The sequence below is a fragment of the Platichthys flesus genome, chromosome 7 (genome assembly GCF_949316205.1).
Source record: "Platichthys flesus chromosome 7, fPlaFle2.1, whole genome shotgun sequence".
Taxonomy (NCBI): domain Eukaryota; kingdom Metazoa; phylum Chordata; class Actinopteri; order Pleuronectiformes; family Pleuronectidae; genus Platichthys; species Platichthys flesus.
In genome coordinates, this window is record NC_084951.1 from 18,677,314 (window position 1) to 18,688,771 (window position 11,458).

Consider the following 11,458-nt stretch of genomic DNA (forward strand, 5'->3'; position numbering starts at 1 on the left):
GGCTCATGAAAAAATAATCAAGTCGTTGGCCAGTTGAGCCATCCCTCTTTTAATTGTGCCAACATTACTTGGCCCTAAAGCCACACCACCTTTCCCATGAACAGTGAGAACAAAGAATTTATATTGGTGGGAAGGGGGCATGGGGGAGGATGGACTTCTTAATAAAGATAGATATAGATCTAGAAATACAAGTTATGGATAACTGGTAAACCTCGTCCACACATGCCATAAGAAACTGGTGCCAAAGTTTTATTCTGATTCAAATCAGAGTTTACCAGAATTTTGCCTTTCACACATGCACAGCCAGACCTCTAACTTGTAATTATGGCATTGATGTTCATATTGAATATTTTTTTGGAACATCCTTGAGCGAGGACACAGATAGTCCACGTCACCCTGTATCATGTGAAAGAAGAGAAAGAATCCAGCAAGAAGGATAAGATAAACAGTAACTTGCTCAGCTCAAAATTATCCTCTAACCTAATGTGTTTTTGAGCCTCACTGTCTCACACTGCAGCTACCAGACAACATCAAACCCACACAAATGTGCAATGTGCTATGATGAGGCTCTTTTCTACGCAAGCAACATCAGTGCCCCTAAGTGTTGACTCCTAGGATGACGAGACACAGAAAGGGAAGTGTTGTTTTAAAGATCAATGAAATCACTGTGGTTATGGATGATACATAATCAGCTGAGCTCAAGGTTATATCTAATATAATCCACCTTTTATGAGGCATGTCTGCGGTTTGAATAGACGGCCACTGGTGCACACAGTTCCATATTTTCTTTCCTTCACTTGTTAGTTTCCTTCTTAGGACAGATGGAAACGCTGAGGAAATTTATATCTGATAATTCCAGAAATCTGTCTGTCTAGGTCTCTTATTTGGAGCAATTTGGATATGATCAATATTAATAACATTTTAATAAAGAGGTGTCCAGGGCTCTGTAGCAACAGCAGCTGGGACTCATCAACGTAACTGATGTCATCGATTATGATAACAGCAATAGTGATTGTTGCCTGTTGGCTATTGGGATTCTTGTGGTATTGCAGGTAATAATGAAACCACAACAACCCTGGCAGTCATGGCGCAAGATGGGATCGCACCGAGAAACAGGTGAGTTTACTGTAATATTAATAACGTTTCTTTTATCATGGAAAGAGAAAACCACTGTTATGATAATTATTTTTTTGTATTTTCAAGCTGTTTTTCTGAATTCATTTATCACGAGTACGAGTCAAAAGAGGCCAACTGGATTAACTATTCTTTCTGCTAAGATCAAAAGAAGCTGGGGCTGGAGCAGCACTGTTGTCTTGCACTAGATGCTCACTGAACTCCTTACAGGGGGTGAGTAGACACTTTTTTGTGCGTTGTGAGTTTGCAGGGAGCGTGAAAAGATTAAAGAGCGTCTTTCTGTGCGATAAAACTAATTATTCACTGTAGCTGTGTGCTGTGATGCAAAAGGGACTCTGCTGGTGTAAATATTATTATTATGTTTTTTATTAAATATGAATCATAAGCCTAATTTCATAAAATTAACCCAACCAAGATGATATATAAAAGCTATAGGTCATTATATTTTACACCTAAAACCAATAAAACAATTACATGTTCTATAATAGTTATCATGATCATATAGAGTCATTTCTTTCACATTTGAGAGCCAGATCAGGTGTTTTTTCTTAAATATGGTTTAAATAATGAACTGGTTTAAATTTTTCAATTTGTTTAAATGGTTTTCTGATTGTTGCAGCTTGAATTATAATTATAGAAATAAAAAAGCATATGCTTGTTTAACATGAATTACATTAATGACTTTCTGGACTCTTTCCTATTTGAGTTTTTTATATGTCATCCATGTGTCTGCTATTAATGAACCTCCTGCCTTAAGCGTCTTTCCTGCCTTTGTGATTACCTGCTCCATCCACGTGCCTTTCATGTCTCTGTATATATCCACCCTTATATCTGGTCCCTATATGTTCGCCCTCATCTGCTCAGTTTTCCTGTGTGCTCTGTGCTGTGTCTCTGTTCCCTCGTGTTCCACAGTCTCTTCAGTGTGGATTTTTTATTTTCATCTGCCTTTAGCATGTAAGCCTCTTTATTTATATTAGAATGTATTTGCTGCACCAACCAGCTTTTGTTTTGTGTCTGCATTTTGGTCCGGAAATCCTTAAACCACCTACTCACTCTCAACTGCGACTGTCTGTTACTCTTTGAGAGCTACAACATTAAGATATATATATATATGTGCATAGAAAACGTGACATGATGTCTCTGGGTCTTTACCTTTCTAAATAACACTCAGATGCTTTTTATAATATTTGTGTTTAGAGATAACGATACAGTATATCTGCAGTATCTCCTCTCCACAACCCTACGGTTCAAAGGCTCCCTAATCCTCTTCAGCTCCACACCTCCAGAGTGGGGAGAAATTGGATCCAGAGGTTCAAGTGCAAAAGAGAGATTATCTGGGATTATTGCAGCAGAAAAAAAATTGTGAGTGAGGTACTGCAGTGCCCCGTGGACACTGGAACTGCACTGCAAAGAAGATAGTAATGTCAAGGAAAATGTGTCAAAAAAATAATTCAGGGCATCCTGGTAGTTCACCTATGGAGACTTGACATCAGGGCTAAATTCCTTACTGACAAATCAAATCAAAAGTGCCCAGAGAAATGATGAAGAAAAATATTTCAAATCAGAAAAGCAGTGCAAGTGTCACTTTCACCTGCCTGCTGATCAGAATGCAGACTTGGATGTAGGAGCAGGCAAGCATGGAAATGTCTCATGTCATACAGAGCAGAGGAGAGGAGACATTTGCTGTGCTGGGAAATCAAAAGGACACGAGAGACACCAGAGAAGTGGACGCTTTGATCGCGCACCCTCCACTTGTCCTCTTGTGTCTCCCTTCAGTAAAGATAAACTCCTCCCGCCTCGCTGTCTATTCTGCTTCAGTTCAATACAGTGTTTTGAGGGTTTCCAGTGTCTCCTCTCCTCCAGCCCAGTGTTTTGTTTTCTTGTGTATCTGAACCAGGTCTTTTACACAGACGTCCCCTGCTGAGCTCCGCAGGGTTAGGCCCTCCTCCTATTTACAGTCTGTGCACATGAATCTATTCAAGCTTATGAAAGAGAAGCAGCCTTATCCACTTCTTTTGAGACTGGGTGACAGCCTTGTGATTAAATGATTCCACACAACTGGCTCCTTTTTCCGCTTAGGCAACAACTTGTCCATTGTGTTATTTTATTCTCAGACCACTGGTGTAAAAGGAAATAACATCCATTGGTTTGGTTTCAGAGATAACAGTGGTGCGGTCTTTCTTTCTGCTCCACGTGAAGCTGTGCCTCCTCCTTATAGTCACCCTATTCCTACTTCTTTTTTCTCTAATCTAAAATAGATTGTTCATAAAAATTAAACACACACAGTTTCGCTCACACTCACCACAAATCAAAAAGTTAAGTTGAACCGGGAGACGTCCCATTCTTGCTATCATTTTATGTTGATAGAACAATTTTCTCCATGTGCATGACCAAAGAAAGTCTGTGCAATCAGTTTCTTGGTGGACTTTTTCCAGTCTTAGGGAATACATTTACTTAAGCTCATAGCATGCCCGTAAACAAAGCTGTTCATGTGTAAGGGGGGAGGAGAGTTAAGGAGCATCCGAATGGTTGAATTAATAAACAATCCTAATATGTGTGCTTTATATTTACACAGTTGGGAGAACTGCAAAGACACAATTTATGTAGCATGATCTAAAGTAATCAAATCGGTCAATTACCTTAAACTGAATGAACCTGTGGCTGCTGTGTATTGAACGACCAAGGAAAAAGGAATGTGCAGTGCTCCATATTTTATGCAATAGGCGACTCATCATTAATCTCCCCCTCCAAAGGCCCCCTTGATACAGATGAAAGATACTGAATCCTTAGAAAAGAGATTCATAACTCAGTGATGACTCTCTTTTATTCCCTGGAGAAAGAGAAAGCTCTATATGTGTGAGTGTGTCTCTCACATGTACACTAGAACTGAGAAGATGTTCTCCTTCACAAACTCTCTCTTTCAGCAACACTATAACAAAAGCAAGACTGTCGTGAAATGGTATAAAGACACTGTAGCATAGTTGAGTTAAGTTTGTGATGGCAATATTGTGATTCACTGATTTATCAAGAGCTCTTAGATTTCTAAGATTTCTAGACATAAATCATGACATTTGCCACAAGAGGCTAAATCAAGTTAATAACGGTCTTGAGAACCTGACTACCAGTTTCAGGAACTAGCTACCAAATGTTTTGATACAGGAAGACCATCTAAAGTGGTCCTAAGTAGATACATATCTAAAGAAATCTTTAGAAATATCGCAGTTCAGCAGCTGCATCCTTCAGAGGACTTGATCTACGCAGCCGACATCATCTGCATCCTCCAACAGTCGAGTCGAGTGGGATGCTCAGGACGAAATGAGATTGTCAGGTCTCTCTCCCACTGCAGCCGTCGCCTAGCAACAAAGCTGCGGACAAAAACATTCCTCGGTTGACACATTGAATATATAGATAGATTATTTAACATGGGTACCCTTAACTGTTTTGTTGAATATTGACATAATTTTTTTATTCTTTTGCCATTTCGCCTCAGTTTTTGTTGCCATAACCTCTTTGAAAAACAGTGTGTCAATAAAGCCTAGAGAATCATGGGATATGTTTTACAAATGCAGCGTCCAAAGGATGCGGCCCCCAAATTTGGAGAAAGAGCTAACGTTGAGATGCTATTTCAATCTTAATGAAATTTATTTAGCAAAAGTTCTCCAGCTACTTACACAAGTCTTTGATGTTTTAATTTATCAAGAGCTAACACATTTTATTTAGACAGAATTTAGGATACTTTGATATTTTGAGAGGAAATGTTATGATCCTGACCAAAGTTAAGACGGCAACTTACTGCCAATTTACTGTGTGAGCAGTATATTATTTAATAGTAATATATTAATATGAGAATTTATTACAAATAATGCAAGACATTCTAATGTAACATCTAGATGACTCCTTATACCAATGGTTGGCTCTTACATTATCTGTAGGTCTCTTGACTGTAAAGAACAAATTGGAATTGGAATACAGAATGGGGAGAAACACTCAAGGAGTCAGCCGTCCTTCTAATTAGTCGACTGCATGCGATCTGAAACTTCTAACAGAGTGACAATTGGCCAGTAGGCTGATGTGCTGTCTTACTCATTACACGACCACTGACACAAAAGCTTATGAACATATTTCATGCATGTTAGAAGTTAATAAATTCTCTCTTTGCTGCTGCCTTGATCGTCGTGGCTTGTCAAGAGGAATTCTTTTTGTTTTCAATCCAGGAGGGATTAATTTATACATGGGCTCTCCGCTTTCTTTCTGTGCTTTCATACCAGTGATTCAACTTTTATTTCTGGTCCAGACGGGGTTCGCACGGGCTTTCTACAAATGAACCCTGAGAATTCTTACACACTGAAAGGTTATTGTTTAGACAGCAGGTCATTTAGCACTTTAAGCCTATTATGTGCATGTGTGTGCGTGTTTTCTATTAGCACAAACACCTTTCAAAGAAGATACAGGTTACGAGCATCATTGTTAGTTTGTCATGTTCATGTTATTGAACGTGCTGTGAAAGAACAAAACAGACGCGTACTGTTCAAGCCTGGCAACGCAACAGAGAGCGGTTCTAATGGCTTCAGACTGATGAGGAAATAAAACCTCACTCCTGTGGTGACAATCATGTGTTACCATGGTTACCTAAGGATCTGTACAAACGTAGATACGTCCCCTATTGTATGAAACACAGCAGCACAAAGGACCACATGCATACTTGGACTGTGTCGCATCAATGCATCCCAAATGGATTCCTGGTGTTCAGTACACAAATGGCACCACAATCTTTACAATACACATTTCACAACTCATCATGACAACAAGGGTTAGGCCAGCATGGACTGATTGTGGCAGGGGAGTGGTGGGAGGGGGGGTGGATTTACCTACCCCATCACCAAGTTTGAGGACCTCGCTACATTTTCGATCACATTTCACACTAATGTCTTTGGTGCGACGGCTGGACTACTTCACTTTGGTCACACGTCTGATGTCAGATGGTAGAGATGATGGTACTCACAGTTAGTTTTCCAGGTTTATGTTCTACAGTCTTGAGTTACCTGAGCTAAAACAAATAAACCATGTTAACAAAACATCAATAAAAGAAAGATGTATGAAAGCGCCAACTGGGAACGACTGCTGTGTAATGAGTTTAGTAACAGCCATGTACATGTTGGCCAAATTGTAATCCATCCAATCCATCATCTCTGCCGCTTGTCCGAAGCTTGAGCAAATCCCAGCTGACATGGGGCCAGAGGCAGGATACAACTGGACAGATCACTGTCAGATCATAACTTATCGCACGGCCAATGTAAAGTGACAAACAACCATTCACCTTCATATTCACACCTACGGACAAGCTGTGTTTCTCAGGAAGCTGGAGTGTGCACGGAAAGCCCATGCAGGCACATGGAGAACGTGCAAACTCCAGATAGGAAGACCCAAACCGAACTGGAATTCTGATCGGGAGCCTTGTTGCTGTGAGGCGACAGCACCAAACCATCTCACACACAGCCCCACAACTACATTTTTATTTGTTTATTTGTTTGCTACGTATAACCTCCATTCAGAGTCCTCAGTAAATTGGGATGAGGGGCAATCCAGGGGTGAATATTATGAAAGAGTGTCAGTAACGTAAGGTGGACGTGAATGGTAAGGACGGTGGCTGCTGTCCATTCTGTTCACAGAGCGACTTTCTGCCCTTAAATGTATTCCATGCATGATCAAGAGTTTCATCAACTTCCTACCTCTGGGCCGAATACAATTTTTTCTTGCAGGGGGTCTCCGCAGTTTGTCTTTCACACATGCACATCGCAGCCGGGGGTTCTCTGCTCCAAGGTGGGAACTGTTGCGTCTGTTGTGTGCATATGCAGACCTTATAGAATGGGGGCCTCCTCTGGAGAAACCGCTGAGGATCAGTGAATGCTTGAAAGCAACATATGACATGTTCTACGATATGTTAAACAGCCAAACACCAGTAGGCGAAGTACTTCATAACTGAAAAAGATCATGACCACGTTGTGGATGACTCAAGCTCTATATGTAATCTCCTGTTATCTCCTTTGTATTTCTATACACCACCTTGGACTTTTAGTTGGCCAAGAACACGACAAAGCCATCATCCATCACCATGTTTCCTGCACACCCTGAAGATAAATATAAGATTTAATCTAAAGTATGACAGTGTGTGTGTGTGTGTGTGCGCACGCCCGTTATAGAGCAGTAGCAGTGAACCAAGCTTCTAGGCAGTGCGGTGGTGAGCCAGCCTGCAGCAGGTCATGGTGAGAAGTTTTGATGAATATGTTCCTTCACTTCTCCGGCCTTCCCAGGCAACGTGAAGGTCAAAGCAGAATCAGTCTGACCTCCCCTGAGAGTCACTGGCTGGATCCTCCTGTGGACCTTACTGCTTGTTCACACTGGCTGCAAGAAACAACGTGAATGAGCACAAACCCCCACAGAGGACCGACTGTCTCCGTAAATCCGACCCAGCCCACTCATAAATATCAGTCGCCTAAATATGCCAGATTTTTCGATCAGGACTTTTGCATTACTTCTTGAGAAATTGAAAGAATTTGAAAAACAGCCCATCTCTCACTGTTAAAGAAAAAGAAAAAGATAATCCGGGCTCCACCACCTTAATCAAGTCAACTCCAAAACTGAGTTAGATTTCTTTGGCCCATACCACGTTATCGTAAGATTTTATCTGAATTAGGGTAATTTAAGTGAAATATAAATCATTTTAATGTAGAACAACTTATGTATAGTACACTGTAAATGGATGAATAGTGGCTTCTTCTTTGTGGAGTACTGAATCTGTTCAACGGCCTCAATTGATATATACGCTCATTAGATCCGTACTTTCACACATCGCAAATTATGAGTTAGCAGAGCTGCAACTCACAGGGAAAGTCACCAACCAGCCCTGCAGATTTAAGGCTCTAACCAATCTAATCTGAATCAGAAAATAGACCATAAGTAACTAAAGATGTTGAATTAATAAGTGCAATATTTTTCTCAAAAATACAAGCATCAAATTGATAAACAAACAATCAAATAAAGTTCAAGGACCTCAAAAGAAAATGTATTGTTCATTCTACCACTCTTTGAATGACAGTGGCTGCTCTAGGTGGATAGTGATTTTCAATTTAGTGGTAAATAGAAACATTCTTTCACTTTTTGCCATGGAAGTTTCTCCCACGACTTTAATCAAACCGACAATAGCCTCAAATTGCGCTCTTTTTTTTACAGTGCAAAAAAAATAGAATGGTTTTGGGAACTTCAGATATGATTAGTTGTGTCTCCTCTGCAATCTCCTGCTTGTTGCTCAGTCATGTCAGGGCATTTCTCTGTCTGTCTGTGCATGACAGACAGAGACAGACGCTCATTTATAAGAGCGTTCGATGTGAAGTGGAGTAAGCTGACATTGTTAACTCCTAATCATTTGTCACTTTGATTATGTGATTGGTCATTCACAGCGACACTAGAAGACTCCGACATATCAGCCTCCTGCCTCGTGCTGTTTGTCATATGTCATTTAATTGGCATCATTTGGCTGATCCACATGGCAGCGGCAGATATTAAGTGACATCATCTGATGTATGTGAATAAATTTGGTGATGTAACTCTCATTAGTAAACCACACATTCTGTGCAGGAGAAGGGCTTCTGGTATGAATTGTATTTAATATTTAATAAGTCGCTGTATTATTTAACAGTAAGATGTTCTTGTAATAGTTTTTCTACTATGTATGTGTAGTGTTTTAAATGTTAATGCTGTGCAAAGTATTGATAGTGCACTGTAAGATGATAAATATTGGCGTCTTCTTTGGAGAGCACCACTGTATGTGGGAGTTAATTGCCTCATGTGAAGGTTATTGGGCAGCGTTGGCTACGGTTGAAGACTGCGAGTGTCAAAATGAAAACAAAGTAGCTTTACTTCAATTATTAATTTATAGAGTTTTAAATGCGAACGAAATTGAGCATGTTTCTGGATAACTCGGGTAGAGGAAAACATTCTGTACAATTCTGTAAAATCTAAATTGAGAATAATACCAGTAGTTGTCAAATGAATAAAGAAAACCACATTTCACAAATCTACATCTGGAATAAAGGCAATGCAGCAAACATTACATTAGTAATTATATTAGTTACATCATTTAGACAAGCTGTGTTATAACAATGTAAAGAATAAGACGTTGTGTTTTAATGTCGAGAGCAGGCTGCGACAAGGAAGACAAATACTTGGAATAAGTTATCTGATATCTCAGGTTCTGCATTGACTCTTCAAATTAATACCAATTCATTATTTACTTCATGGTTCCATTCTGTGCTACTCATTCTTTGTTCTACTGTTCATTAACAGTCTTTGATATTTTCACATAGTAAAGCTTTGCACCAGCAACCTGGCAGTTTACTACACCTGTATATTTTGCCTTCAGCCTCCAAGTGGACAGTGATGTGACTTGAGTGAATACAAATCAATCAATCAGTTTAATTTTTTCTTTAAGCTTCTACAGACGTCATTAACCTGCACCAGTGTGTAATGAGTGAAGGTCTGTGGTCGCCACTGCTTTTCTCCTCATGTGTCTTTGCTGATATGAGAAACTAAATCAATCATGGAGCTACGTAGGTGTCAGCATGTGTGTGAATGGACATATTTCAATGGCTTTTTCATTCACAATCTCCGTTACTGCCTCAGACTGAAACCATGCATTAGAGCTCAGTTCGGTGTGCGTGTTTATCACATGCGTCTACCAACTGAATGTGGTCATGCAGATGCTGCTTCGAGGCTTATCACCGTAAGGCACTAGCTGCTGGAAGTGAGTTACACACAAACGTGATTGAATTGCGCTGCGGCAGCTCACGGAACCATTTCATAGAGCACCCACTACTACTACAATTGAATGGCATATTTTTCATTATATTTCAACCTTGACATGTGCCTATAGCAACCAGTGACTAAATATGACGATTGAACAACATGATTGTTGGCTACTGTATGTTCCTTAAATCCCACCTCCCCCACATTAGTGAATGGGACATGGACGAAACCAAAAAGTCAAGTTTCTGTTATTTATATAGTTCTTATCATATTTTTTCTGTGAAATTGGTCAACTGAATGAAACCTAGTTACAGCAAAGATGAGAAAGGACATAAAGGGCTGCACAAGAACAATACCAGAGGAAGCCTCATCTATCCCCCAGAAAAAAACAACCTTGCTTTGAAGAAAGATTTGGCACAAGGCGGCTCAGTGGTGTTCACTGACTGGTCATTCAGTGTGAAGGACACATGTAGTCGACCTGAAAGAGTTTAGTGAATAAAAAAATTCTTCTTTAATCAGATGAAACTGAAACTAATAAATGGACAGGAAGTGAAATGAAGTTGTCAGTGATATCGACAAACTTTGTTCGTTTTAGCTTTAAACTGTAATAAGTCTGAGGATATTTGAATTGTGTGTGTGTTTGTGTATTGTAATGTAATCAGAAAGATCTTGGCTGATTGAAGCGACCACACCACGTTGAGGATGGGATGACCTCAGGTGTCAGTGTACCAGCCCTGCGGTAAGCGACAGATGGTAACGTGGGATTTTATTAACATGTAAGGGATTTAACCTGCTCTGTTACAATAAGCCTTACCTCATCTGCCTCAAATCAATTACATCATGCCACGACACGCTGGTATCACACTGCTTAGAGGATGCAGATCAAATGTTTGTGCTCATCTCTGTGTGTGTGTGTGTGTGTGTGTGTGTATATACCTGGGCTTGTGGTCCAGTGTGTGCGTTGCCCACTTCCCTTGGAGATATAATTCAATTGTATTGTTCAGTACAGTGTGTTGATGGAGTCCCGGTTTCCTGCCTGTTACTGGGATGAATACGATATAAATAGGTTTGATGGAGTGCAGTGGATGAGTGATGTGATTGTTAATTGGTTCTGCTGTTGCTGAAAGAATCCTGCAATCCTCTTCATACCGTGTGGGAAAATGTGGGAGAGGGAGCTATTGAAATATACATTTTATTGAGCAGTTATTAAAGAAGCACATTGTGACATTAATGGCCTGGGGAATGGAATTTGTGCCGGAAGTTCAGCCATCGCACACACACAATACAAACTCATTTGTATTCACACTTACATGCAGTGTTTAACCGGATGCCATAAGGTTCCATAGGATTACTGGTGTGGAAAGTGTTGGGGTGTCAAGGTGGTGCGGTGGTTATCACTGTGGACTCACAGAAAGAAGGTTTGAATCCCTCTTTCTGTGTGGAATTTGCATATTCCTCAAGGACTTGCAGATTAGAGTTAATTGAAAACTCTAAATTGACCTTAGGTGTGAATGTGAGAGGA